The sequence below is a fragment of the Anser brachyrhynchus genome, assembly GCF_964034855.1.
Source record: "Anser brachyrhynchus genome assembly, chromosome: 4".
Classification (NCBI taxonomy): domain Eukaryota; kingdom Metazoa; phylum Chordata; class Aves; order Anseriformes; family Anatidae; genus Anser; species Anser brachyrhynchus.
In genome coordinates, this window is record NC_137698.1 from 10,473,583 (window position 1) to 10,486,402 (window position 12,820).

At 38.5% G+C, this 12,820-nt stretch overlaps 1 protein-coding gene across 4 annotated transcripts in view; it reads right to left on the bottom strand.

Moving 5' to 3' along the window:
• GRID2 (glutamate ionotropic receptor delta type subunit 2) overlaps positions 1-12,820 on the bottom strand; it is an 800,504-nt gene that overhangs the window by 742,137 nt on the left and 45,547 nt on the right. Inside the window, exon 1 of one of the 4 annotated variants that reach the window (XM_080592186.1) lies at positions 4,257-4,509. The exons of 1 other annotated variant lie outside the window; for it this stretch is intronic. The gene's annotated coding sequence lies outside the window, so the exon portion shown is untranslated. Of the gene's footprint in view, positions 1-4,157; positions 4,510-12,820 lie in introns of those variants that run through there. 2 more of the 4 variants (XM_080592181.1, XM_080592188.1) reach the window with 2 other exon arrangements.

Sequence of the window (12,820 nt, forward strand, 5' to 3'; positions counted from 1 at the left end):
CACCATCCATGTAGGTATTTGAAAGATGTGTAGATATGGTGCTTAGGGACATGGTTTAGTGGTAGACTTGGTAGTGCTAGGTTAGCAGTTGGAACTGATGATCTTAGAGGTCTTTTCCAACCTAAATGATACTCTGTTTCTATGATCTTCACTCTTCCCCTACTGCAGTGTGTGGTCCCTTCCACAGGATGCAGTCTTCCCCAAACTGATCCTGCATGGGTTCTCACAGACTGCAGTTCAAGAACTGCTCCACTATGGGTCCATCCTCCAGGAGTGGACTACTCTAGCATGGGATCCCCATGAGCAGCAGCTCCCTCCAGACCTCCTCCTCCACCATGGGCTCCTTTCCAGGGGCTGCAGCTGTGCCCCGGTATCTGTTTCTTCATGGGCTCTCCATGGACTACAACTTCCTTTAGGCTACATCCACCTGCTCCACCATGGTCTTCTCCACGAGCTGCAGGGCAGCAGCTTCTCTCTCCCATAGCATTTTTTTTTCCCCCCTTTCTTCAATATGCTCTCACAGAGGCTCAACCAGCATCACTCACCGTCTCAGCTTTGACCAGCAGCAGATCCCTTTTGGAGTCAACTGGAACTGGCTCTTACCTGACATGGGGCAGCTTCTGACTCTTCTCACAGAGCAGACCCCCAATACCAAAACCTTCCCATGTAAGCCCAATATAACTGGCCCTTCTTTTTATGTAGTCCTGTCACACTGTTAATGTTTCCCCACTATTCTTTTAGATAAAGATGACTATTCTTTTTAAACAGTCTTGTGCTTTCATGTCCAGTTCTGAATACACACATGCTTAAAAAATATTTCTTAAATGCTTTCAAAATTGTATGAGCATAAGAACAGTGTTTCTGGCATATCTAAAGATGCATCTTCTATCACCTGGGGCAAAATGTATTTGTGGACTGAGCACGTGAAATTGAATTTCTACCTTTGTTTTGCTTTATTGTGTAAAAGATTTCGAAGGGCCTACTTGAAGATACATTCCAAAAATATGTTTTGTTTTGGTCATTCTTAGATTAACTGGGAATAGAACTGGGAAAGACGTATTAAAACTGCTCATTCTGAGCTCAAATAACACACGATCAACTCAATGAGCTCATTTGTATATCCTGCAGTATCATTGTTATTGCAGCAGTGAAATCACATCACTCAATCAGCATGTGAAATAACAGTATAAAACCTGATAAATCAGAACATTTTTAGCACAATATAAATAAGAATATAAAAGAAAACTAGGTATATATATATAAAAGAAAACTATAGTGAGATCTCCCTGTCCTTAGGTGAAGGACATGAACCTTTTTTTTTCCCCCCCTTTATATTTTCTCCCCCTGCTCTTTTGAGAAGGGGAAGTGACAGACTACTAAAATATAAAAGAAAATTAGGTAGACTGGTTTCTAACCACTATCTTCTGTTAACTGTGGCCAAAAGCAAATGTCCACTCTCTCTAAATGGTGTAAGAAACAAAAATAAATACTTACATAAAAATATTTATATAAAAATATCACAAAAATATAACAAGAAAACATTTTTACACTATTGTCTCTGAACTTCCAAAAATCTGTTCCAGCGAAATCTCTGCCTTTCCTTACACCCTTGTAACAACTAGTCTGTTCAAAAATAAAGTTTAAAATGAAGGAGTGTTGCAGTTTTCCCACCTTATATAAAATAGTCATATATTCCTTTTATTTTGCATTCCATAATGTAAAATAACTGTGAATTTATAATTATCTTCCATCTAGAGAGATTTAGTTGAAGTTTAATATACAAATATTTTACAGCTCTTCATCATCTGGCCAGGCACTGACAGTTTTTGTTTTGTTTGCTTTTGTTGCCTTTTTTCTCACGTAGTTCACTGATTTCTCCCATTTGCCTCCATCTACTATCAAATTTTTGTCATCTATTGACAGAGAAAGATTAAGCACTTTTGATTGTGCGGTATGTCACATTTCAGATTGCCATGACACCAGGATAAAAATCTGAACTGTACATTCTCTTCTCACATAAGCCTGCAAGTTGACAGCTATTCTAATCAGGTATACTTTTCTTACTCTATTTTTTACTTCCACTCATCACATGACAAAGATGTCAAAGAAAACACATTTTAGAAGTTAAAGAACAGATACATGCAAATTCTACATATTTTTATTTTGTAAAATGTCAGTATTCACATTACTTTTTATTTGAAATATGAACAGCTTTTCTCCTTCCCCACACTGCATACATATACACTACTGAACTTAAAGTGCAAACAACGACCACCACTGCAGTTCAAGTTCACTTTTCAGGGGATCATTACCCATGGTTGATGGTTGTGGAAATGATTTATCCCCTATACAGTTACATTCTTTATTGATGTAGATGCTGATATCCAATCTAAACCTCCCCTGGTGCAACCTGAAGACATTTTCTTGCATCCTATCACTTATCACCTTAAAAAAAGAGGCTGACATCCACCTTGCTACAACCTCCTTTCAGGTAACTGTAGAGAGCAATAAGGTCTCCTGTCAGCCTCCTTTTCTCAAGACTAAGTAGTCCCACTTCCCTCAACCACTCCTTAGAGCTCTTGTTTTCTAGTCCCTTCACCAGCTTCATTTCTCTTTTCTGAATGTGTTCCAGCAACTCAATATCTTTCTTGCAGTGAGGTACCAAAAACTGAACTTGAGGTGTGGTTTCACCAGTGCCGATTACAGAGGGAAAATCATTTCCTCAGTCATGCTGGCTATGCTATTTCTGATGCAGGCCAGGATGGCATTGGTCTTTTTGGCCAGCTGGCACGCTGTCAGCTGATGTTCAGTCAACAGTCGACCAGCACCCCCAGATCCTTGCATGTAAAAGATACTCCCATGTATAAGATAGAGTCATAATGGAGAAAGCACCATTTTGAAATAGTGACAAGAAGATCACATGGTCTTAGATTCAACATCCCTTCAAGAGCAATTAAGTCCAAAAAAATCTGCTGGAGTTCATATTCAAAAATATAACTACATTAAATTAAAGAAGTTAATAAAAAGAAACTAAAAGGAATACATATGAGGAGCTTAAGTATCTGTAAGTCAAATCTTATAGATGCTACTGAAACTACTAAAAATGTCGTCTCTGAAGTATAGCACCAGTAAGATATCACCATTTAGGACAAGTAAAAGAAGCTGCAAGAAATAAGAAAGCATTCTTCCAGCAGCTAAAGATGTGTCTTATTGAAGAAAGTACAAAGTATCATGAATTCTAGCAGATTGAGCAACAGATGATATAATCAACAGGCCAACAGCTGCATTTGAGCTGAATCAAAGCTGGTACTAGATTCTTCTTCCAGCAAAATCAAGAACCAACCAGAAAAAGTCAAGTCCCTCCAGGTCCTATCTCTGGGACAACTGACAAGCATAGAATAAAGGGAGCACTCAGAGAAAACATGGTCATTGTAGTAAATGAAAATGAATTCTATGAATCAGTGTGTTTTTTGTCAAAAACCTGAGATTTCCATAGCAGAAGTATTTTTTTTTATTTTTTTTTTTTGGGGGGGGGGGGGGAAGGAAGGGGGGAAAGAAAGATCATGGAATCTGAAAGTGAAGTGGCTGTGGAGATGTACAATAGTATAAATAAGTATAATAAATAATAATAATCCAGACTAAATTGTATTCATCCAAAACCTTTATAACCCTCAAAGATGAAACAGCCAAAATACTAATATAGAATATACTACTATATCCAGCTCTGGATGTGGACTGGGAAGTGTAATATCAATTTTTGTGCCTTTTTGAAATTTTTATATTTATTAGCTAGAATTCAGAGGATTAAAGCCTGAAAATTTTCTGTCTAAACTACGTAAATTAACAGAGACAAGGGAATGAACTATTGGACATCTTGAATAAATATTATATACTTGGAAAAGGATATCATATGGCTTAGGTAAATAAGTATGAAATATATCTATAAAAGAGTGTACAAATATATATAAAGATTTTCTTTATAAAGATACCGAAGCTATATATATATATATATATATATATATGCTAAAGTATAGGTATAAAATGGATAAAACGTTCTTCAGTAAGTGCTAATGGAATTAATAATTAAAGTTTAAGAGTGAATAAATAGAAAGTCATTAAACAGAAGTTAAAGGCTATGTTGAGGTTCTCATACTTACCTGCCTGGAGAATAAGCCATGACAAGGCTGGGGAGGGAAGACTTCAAGAGAGCAGAGGGGCAACAAAAGGGTCAGGGACACGGACAATCCAGAACATACCCAAGCATTACAGAGCTCTCCAAGGGGCCTGTAAGTGACCTGTACAGTAGAAGAAGTCTCACTGGAGATCAGCCAGGGGATGTGCCCATGAAGTTCAGGGAATAATGAAGGGTGTAACTGTCCACAGCTGTTGCAAAGAAGCTGACAAAGGGGACTGTTGGGTGGTCTTTCTTTTAGATTAACAGCTATCAACCATTAAATGGATCAACTGGTGGTATAAATATTTCTCCCTGAGTTCAATAAAAGAGTGTGAACGTCTCCCTGAGCTAGCCAAACCAGCACGAGTGAAGTGAGTACATGGTTCATCCCAAAAGAATATAAAAACTAGAAAAGTGATTTTGAAGATGGCAGCAGATTTGAGCTGGCTTCACCTGACATATTCCTTTCCTATGACTGGAGACATGCAGCATCATGCTGGTAAAGCATACCAAGACAGTTGATGGGAATCACATTTATACTGTGATCTTACTTTAATTTTCACTTGTTATATTATGCTTGTATAGCGATTTCAGTACATTGCTGTTTCACTTTTCTAAATCGAAATCTTATGTAATTTGAAATATCTTTATTAAATACATTTAATATTCAACATTACAACATCCATGTGTGGAATATTTAAAAGAACCTGGTCAGCGAGTATTGGACTCTGTCATTAATTGGCATCATTGCTGACAGTGAGTATTATTTATTGTACTGATAACATTTCAAAAATACCAAAAATTCTGATTTAAGGGTATAGTCACCAATAAGAGCCTAATAGGGGCAACTCATGCTGATTGGGAAGGGTAGTGATAAGACCAGCTGCAGATGCAACCACTACAATTAAAGAGGTCATAAATCATTCTGAATAGTAAAGAAGACTGGAAAAAAATATGCTAGCAAATAAATAATAAAAAAAAGTGTGAATTTGAAAAATTGAAAGGTTCTAAGAAGTTGAAGAAAGGAAAGGGAAAAATAGGCTTGTTCTGGCTGTTAGGACGTTGCTTGTAAGCAGTAGTGTCTATCTGGAAGGGATTAAGCATGACTAAGAGAAGAAACTGAGAGGAAGGTTAAAAGGGGAAGCAAATCACATGGTCAGGCTACTTGGAGATACCTGTCAAACAGCCCTATGCCTGTATGCCCCTTGAAAGAGGAGGACAAATCTGGGGAAGCTGTGGCCATACTTGCATTCAACTGACTTCCATGTTCAGGAGTTCCTGGGTGCTTTCCCTACATCTGGGTAGGGAGGAGGTGGATGGACATCCTGACATCCCAATGTTAAGTAGTCATGACTTAAGAGGTAAAAGTATCTTTATCCTGGAAAGGATAAATAATCAGCTTCTAATTAAGAAACTGAGGGGGGAAATAAAAGTCAACTTTCACAATGGTAGATGGTTAGCAGCAGAATATGGCAGGGTTCTGTATTTATGTTAGCGTACTTGACTTATTTATAAGTGACCTGAAAAAGCATTTGAGCAGGAAGATGATAAAGGTTGCTGATGATGCAAAGCTATTCAAGGTAATAAGGATGAGGGCAGACTGACAAATTGCAGAAAAATGACTTAGGAGGATGTAGTGGGTTTACGTGGCAAGGTTTTGGTATCAGGAGACTGCAGGGGTGGCCTCTGTGAGAAGAATCCAGAAGCTGCCCCATGTTAGACAAGGGCCGGTTTCAGCAGGCTCCAAAGGGACCTGCTGCTGGCCAGAGCCAAACCAATAAGCAATGTTGTTTGTACCTCTGTGAGAGCAGATTTAAGAAAGGGGAAAAAATAATATAGAAAAACTGTGGCACAACAGAAGCTAAGAGAGTGAGGAGTGAGAAACAGACCTGCAGCCCCAAAGGTCAGTGGAGATGGAGGACAGGAGGTGCTCCAGGCATGCAGCAGCAGTTCCCCTGCGGCCTGTGGAGAGGCCCCCGGTGGAGCAGGCTGTCCCCCTGCAGCCCATGGGTCCCACACGGAGCAGATCTCCACGCTGCAGCCCGTGGAGGAGCCCCCGGTGGAGCAGGTGGATGTGGCCTGGAGGAGGCTGCGGCCCATGGAGAGCCCCCGCAGGAGCAGGCCCCGGGCCGGAGCTGCAGCCCGTGGAGAGGAGCCCACGCAGGAGCAGGGGGTCTTGGGGGGAGCTGCTGCCCATGGGGGACCCGTGCTGGAGCAGTTTGCTCCTAGGGGATGGATGGACCCCGTGGTATGGAACCATATTGGAGCAGTTCTTGAAGAGCTGCTGCCTGTGGGAAGCCCCTGCAGGATCAGTTCAGGAAGGACGGCATCCTGTGGGACGGACCCCACGTTGGAGCAGCAAAGAGAACGACCATGAAGGAGTGCCGGAGGAGTAGCGCTATAGACTGACCGCAGCCCCCATTCCCCTGCGCTGCTTGGGGGGATGAGGTGGAAGAGGGTGGATGGGTGGATTTTTTTTTCCTTTATTTCTCTCTTCTCTAGCTTACTAGTAATAGGCAATAAATTTTGCTAACCTCCCTACTCTGAGTCTGTTTGGCCCGTCATGGTAATTGTTGAATGATCTCTCTGTCCTTATCTCAACCCTTGAGCTCATTTCACCGTATTTTCTCCCCCGTTTCCTTTGAGGAGGGGGAGTGAGAGAGTGGTTGTGGGGGAGCTCAGCTGCCTACTTGAGTAAAACCACCCCACAGGATGACCACCAGGCACTCATAGAATTATAGAATGGTTTGGGTTGGAAGGGACCTTAAAGATCGTCTAATTCCTAAGGGACACGTTCCACCAGACCGGGTTGCTCAAAGCCCCATCCAACCTGGCCTTGAACACTTCCATGGATGGGGCATCCACAACTTCTCTGGGTAACCAGTAAATACAGCAGAACAGTAGATGAAATTCAGTGTAGATACACTGATTATGTCACCAGATTAAAAAAACAACAACAACAACAACAAATCCTTCCCAGTTTAATAGATAAAAAGGCAGGCTCTTGGGTGACTACTAATTTTTCCTAACTACTATTTTTTCTTGGAATGAAAAATTAAATGCTTAAAGTTCTTAGCAAATAATTGAGACAAATAAATCACTATGTAACTGTAGAAATCCATAGCTCACCTATATCTTACTATTGTGTCCATATTTGTCTTCTCATCTCCAAAGGAACATACTAGAATTGAAGAACAGTAAGATAATAGGAATGACAGAGAGGTGCTGAGCTTCTATTTTTCCTCTCCCTACCACTGGCAGTTTGATATTTTAGGTTAATATGGTATATTATTCTGAGTTACTGTGTAAAGAATTTTAATAGCTTTGTATTAAAAGATTTTTTTAAAATTATTTTATTAGAAAGCAATGACCTATACCTTATCTCAAGTTTCCTGTTTGCTGCAACATTAATTGGACGAATAGCCCTGTTATTCAGGCAAATACAATACCGCTTACCCTTTGGCAGATCTCAGCCCTTTAACTTGCATACGTAGGTAAATGAGAATCTTCCTTTTTACTACAGGAGGCTGCAGTTCACTTTATTTGAGAGGTATTTCAGGTGGAGGTCTGACATCATTTACGTACATGATTAGCTACCTACTCAACACTACACTGTGTCACACACTGCCTTCCGCTAGATTAAAAACAGCAACAAAATAATCAAGAAACACACACCACACACATAACCAGCCAGACACAAAGGAGACAAGGAAGAACAAAATACAATACACAAATCTGTTTCATCACAGGCAACTCAGATATTCTACATAGTCAGCAATTAAAGTGAAGAGCTATCTTCTGCAGAACTTCTTTAGCAGGAATTTGTCTCACAAGGGAATGAAAGAAAAATAAAGTCTCGATGCCATGGGGTCTTATTAGTCATAATGGTGCAAAGATTATTTCACAGATTTGCACAGTAGAATAAACAGTCACTTGAGGAAAAGACTGTTTGCTATGACTGACATAATTGTGTAATCCGGATTCCAGCGGAATGAGGTAAAAACACATCTAAACTGTAGGAGTCTACTACTGAGTTGAGATTTTTCCCACTTGTGTAGTAAAATAATTATGTAAGTGAAGATCTTTCCTTAAGGATGAGACTGAGGTTCTCTACAAATGAGCTTGCAAGTGAGTAATGGCCAAAGCAAAGTGACTTCAGAAGGTCAGGAAGAATCCTGTCTCCCATGTAAATGCTAAAAGCTTGAAATGAAGAGAGCCAAAACTAACATGGAAACTTTGTAATACACACGTCTATGTAGAGAAGATTGACTAAGTGCTCCTCTAACCTGCAAAGGGGAGGGGACAGCAGCTCCACTATAGCACAGGGAAATTTTATTACTGTTGCTTTCTGTGGCCAGATTGTTGGCAGATGTTATTAATTTAAATATTTTCCAAGAAAAATTGTTCCCAATGATTTCTCTCACTTGGTATCGTATGAGGTGATGATTTGTAGTGTTATTTGAATAAACAATAGCTCGGTATTTATTTTAATAAGTTGCAGAGCACCCAGAAAACTTGGAACATCTAACTGAAGGATTATTCATGTTTTCAAGAAAATTCAGTATATAAAAAGCCTGTGTTGTTAACTGCTGCAAACTCACACAGAAAATAATTCTACCTTCCAAATCAAAATCTGCATTTCCATCTGGACTCGCTTCAAGTTTCTGAATATGCCTGCTACAAAAATTTCAGTATATATGTCTTCTATAGGACTTGCTTCTCTTACAGGATTTTCTCCAGATCACATAACTTAGAACAGCAAGTGTCAGACCCACTCAGATCAATTCTGTTTTAAGACTACAACACACTGAGTACAGTGAGATTTGTGAATACTCATCAATTTGCAGAATCAGGTCTTTAAATATGAGGATGGTCATGTCTATTCCTTAAACTATAGTGTTATAATAACATTATGCATTAATATTATAATTTTATTTTAAATACTAGTAAAGTACTTTATATAGGTTATAGGTGACAAATGATATTCTGTTTTAAATTTTCTTATTTACTGCATTTCTCAGTGCTTCCTTTCTTGAGAAATTCTTTAATTCCACACACTTTTGAGAGGAGAAACCTTATTTTTACTTGTGTGCTGTCAGTGATAATAACATTTAAGTTACATGACCAAGCATCCTCCATAGTATTTTGAACACCAGTTTCATTCTTTTCTGCTTTGGTCTCTTCCTCATAATTCTCCAGTATATGGATAAACAAATATAGTAAGTTATTTTCCAGCGGGTGTATATATTCCAATTTAGTCAACAATCATTGCCGTATCTTTTCTCTTCAGCATTTCAAATATATGTATTCCTGAATACCTTTTAAAATGTAAAGACAACTTAGCTGCAAAATCAGGTGTTCTGTCTCCCTCATTTTATATTATTAGAATTATAGAATATACTGAGTTGGAAGATCCCTTCCAACTAGGTCCACTAGGGTCATTAGGTCCAACTCCTGTCTCTACACAGGACCACCCCAAAATCAGACCATATGTCCGAAAGCATTGTCCAAATGCTTCTTGAACTCTGGCAGGCTTTCTACCATGACCACTTCCCTGGGGAGCCTGTTCCAGTGCCCAACCATGCTTTCAGTGAAGAACCTTTTCCTAATATCTAACCTGAACCTCCTCTGACACAGCTTTATGCCATTTCCTTCAGTCCTATCACTGCTCACCAGTAATCAGTGCCTGCCCCTCTGCTCCCCCTTGTGAGGAAACTGTAGACCTCAGTGAGGTCTCCCCTCAGACTCCTCAAGGCTGAACTATCCAAGTGACTTCAGCCACTCCTGTCTTGCCCTCTACACTCTTCACTATCTTTGTAGCCCTCCTGTGGATGCTAATAGATTTATGTCCTTCTTAGGTTATGGCACCCAAAACTGCACACAGTACTCGAGGTGAAGCAGCACCAGTGCAGAGCAAAGCGCGTCAGTCACTTTCCTCAAAAGGCTAGCAATACTGTGCTTGATGCACCCCAGGATATGGTTGGCCCTTTTGGCTGGCATGGTACACTGTTGACTCATGTTCAACTTGCTGTTGACCAAAACACGCTTATCCCTTTCTATGGGGCTGCTCTCCAGCCTCTTGTCCCCCAGACTGTACATACATCCAGGGTTGCTCTGTCCCAGGTGCAGAATCCAGCACTTGCTCTTATTAAACTCCACGCAATTGGTGATTACCCAGCCCTCTAACTTGTCCAGATCTCTTTGCAAGGCCTCTCTACCCTCAAGGGAGTCAAGAGCTCTTCCCAGTTCAGTGTTATCTGCAAACTTACTTAGTATACCTTTAAGTCTGGCATCCAACTCATTTATGAAAACATTAAAAAGAAATGTCCCTAAAATTGTTATAGTGAGCTTTTAAGTCATTGAGGGAGATTTTCTTTTGGGGCTTTTAATAGTACAGACAATCTGAAGATACTCTGTAGCCATAAACTGTAATTAATCACATGAGAAGAATGAAAAGTATCAGAAATAGCCATATTGTACTATAAATAAATTTTTAAAAAACATACATATTGAAACAAACATATCTTGATACACACGTGCACTAGGTTAAGTAAATGCAATATGTGGACCGTTAACTTGGTCATTTCCTGCCATCTAGATGCTTTCTTTAACCATATCATTTTAGCTTAAGAAGACAGCATAAAATTAGCATTATTTGTGTTTTGGAAAAAAGATTTTTTTGGCACATTCCAATTAAATGTATAGTCACTGGAGCATTCACTTGACAGATTATAAACTACTACTCATTATAAGTTTAGTTGTTTCAGAGCTATAATTGCTGAAAAAGTTTTAAAGTATTTTCTTTTGTTCTGAAGTGAAGTAATATTTCATTAGTTTCCTTGTATTCTAAGGCAACTTAGCTTAAAAGAACTGATCAAAAGTTATCTGCCCAAAGTGAAACAATTCAGAAAGTTTTCAGTTCTGATTAGAGGGAATTAAAATGAAACCTTAATTATACTGATTGTCACAGCTCTTACCAGCTCACTCTTCAGTTAAGATAACTGGAAAGCTGGAAAGCTTTTTGATTGCTCATGTACCTACTGTATTCTCTAACATATACAAACAGCTAACCTACTGCTGCACAGTCCTCTACCGAACTTCAACAGTCATGTTTTCTGAAGTCAGAGATTTATAAATATGTATATGTGTATATATATGTGTGTATATATATATGCTTGTGTGTATGTATCATATTTTTTAAGCTTTGGGAGGAAGAGGTGGGAGAAGAAAGGAAGAAAACATGTCCAAAGTAGTTGGAAGAGGCAAGAAAATCTCCCAGACTCTGAAGTGGGGCCTTCCACCCTTCCACCTTGTTTTTTTTTTTTTTTTTTTTTTTATTATTATAATGACATTGGACTCTTATCTCATTAAGACTACTGTTCAGCTAGCAATCAGAAAGAAGTGAATTGTTATTCTCCAACTGCATGCATGAAGATAGGTCTGCAAGCTAGAGTCTGCAACTTTGAAATGGAAATGGAACTTTGAAATGTGTTTCTAAAACAAAGCTTGCAATGAATTATCCCTTTTTAACTTGACTAATTAGCTTTACTTCCCCTGAGTCCCTCTTTAGCAGTTTCTTTTAACTTCAATGTCACCCTTATAGGATGACACAATCGATCCACATACAATCCCATTATCACAAGTAGGCTTATGTTTCAGTGATTATAAAAAAATAAAAAATAAATAAAAAAAGAGAGAAAATAAACGACAAACAGGAGTATTAATTTGACAGGCATAATAAAAGAGAAGAATCTTAAGAATAAATATTGTACCTGCCAGCAGATATCACTCCTAGAGTTATTAACATTAAGACTTGGGCTATAAAATACTATCTCTAACTTTAAGGTCCATGGGAAGAACACGTTTGTATGAACATATGTATTTATTATACATTGCACTGAAAGTGACAAAAATATTCTTCTACACTTCAGTTAGAATAGCACTGCATATTGTCCTAGTCTATTTTCTATTACCTTTCCAGAAGGTCAGTATTTTCTTTCATATATATTCATAGTGTTTTCTTACCTATGCAGATTCTTTTCTACAAAGAATGCCTCTAATTTATATTTAGGGTATCCCATCTCAAAAATACATTTTCATGAGGCAAGTGTCTTAATGGTACAGAAACCATATGTTTTTGTAACTACTGCAGTTAGTTGTTGCTATGAATTTTTCTTCTGTTTTGTCAATTTAACATATTTCTGCACCTGAAAGGGCTTCGAAGAAACTGTGACATACAGCAATTCATTATTTCCAAATACATAAAGGAAGAAAACACCCTAGAAAAATATTAATTTCATCCAATAAATCAGTAAGAACTGTTAAATTATTCACTTATGCTAGCCACTATTTGGAAACTATTAATAACTAACTGAATTTTTCAATTTAATCATATACTATTATTTCTATATTTTGAGAGGATGACCTAGCCTCACACAAGAAGCTTAGCCAACTATTTTAATGCAAACTGCCCTGTGAACAAGATAAAATCAGAATGTCTCAGTGTCTCTAACTCCATATGTGCCCAACAAGGAGTGAGAGGGAATAGTTTCTTCTCATCCACTCAAAGACTTCCCTCCCTTCTTTCATATTTTAGAAACAATCACCCTGGCAAAATATTATCATCATTAAAATTAGTAAAAAGCA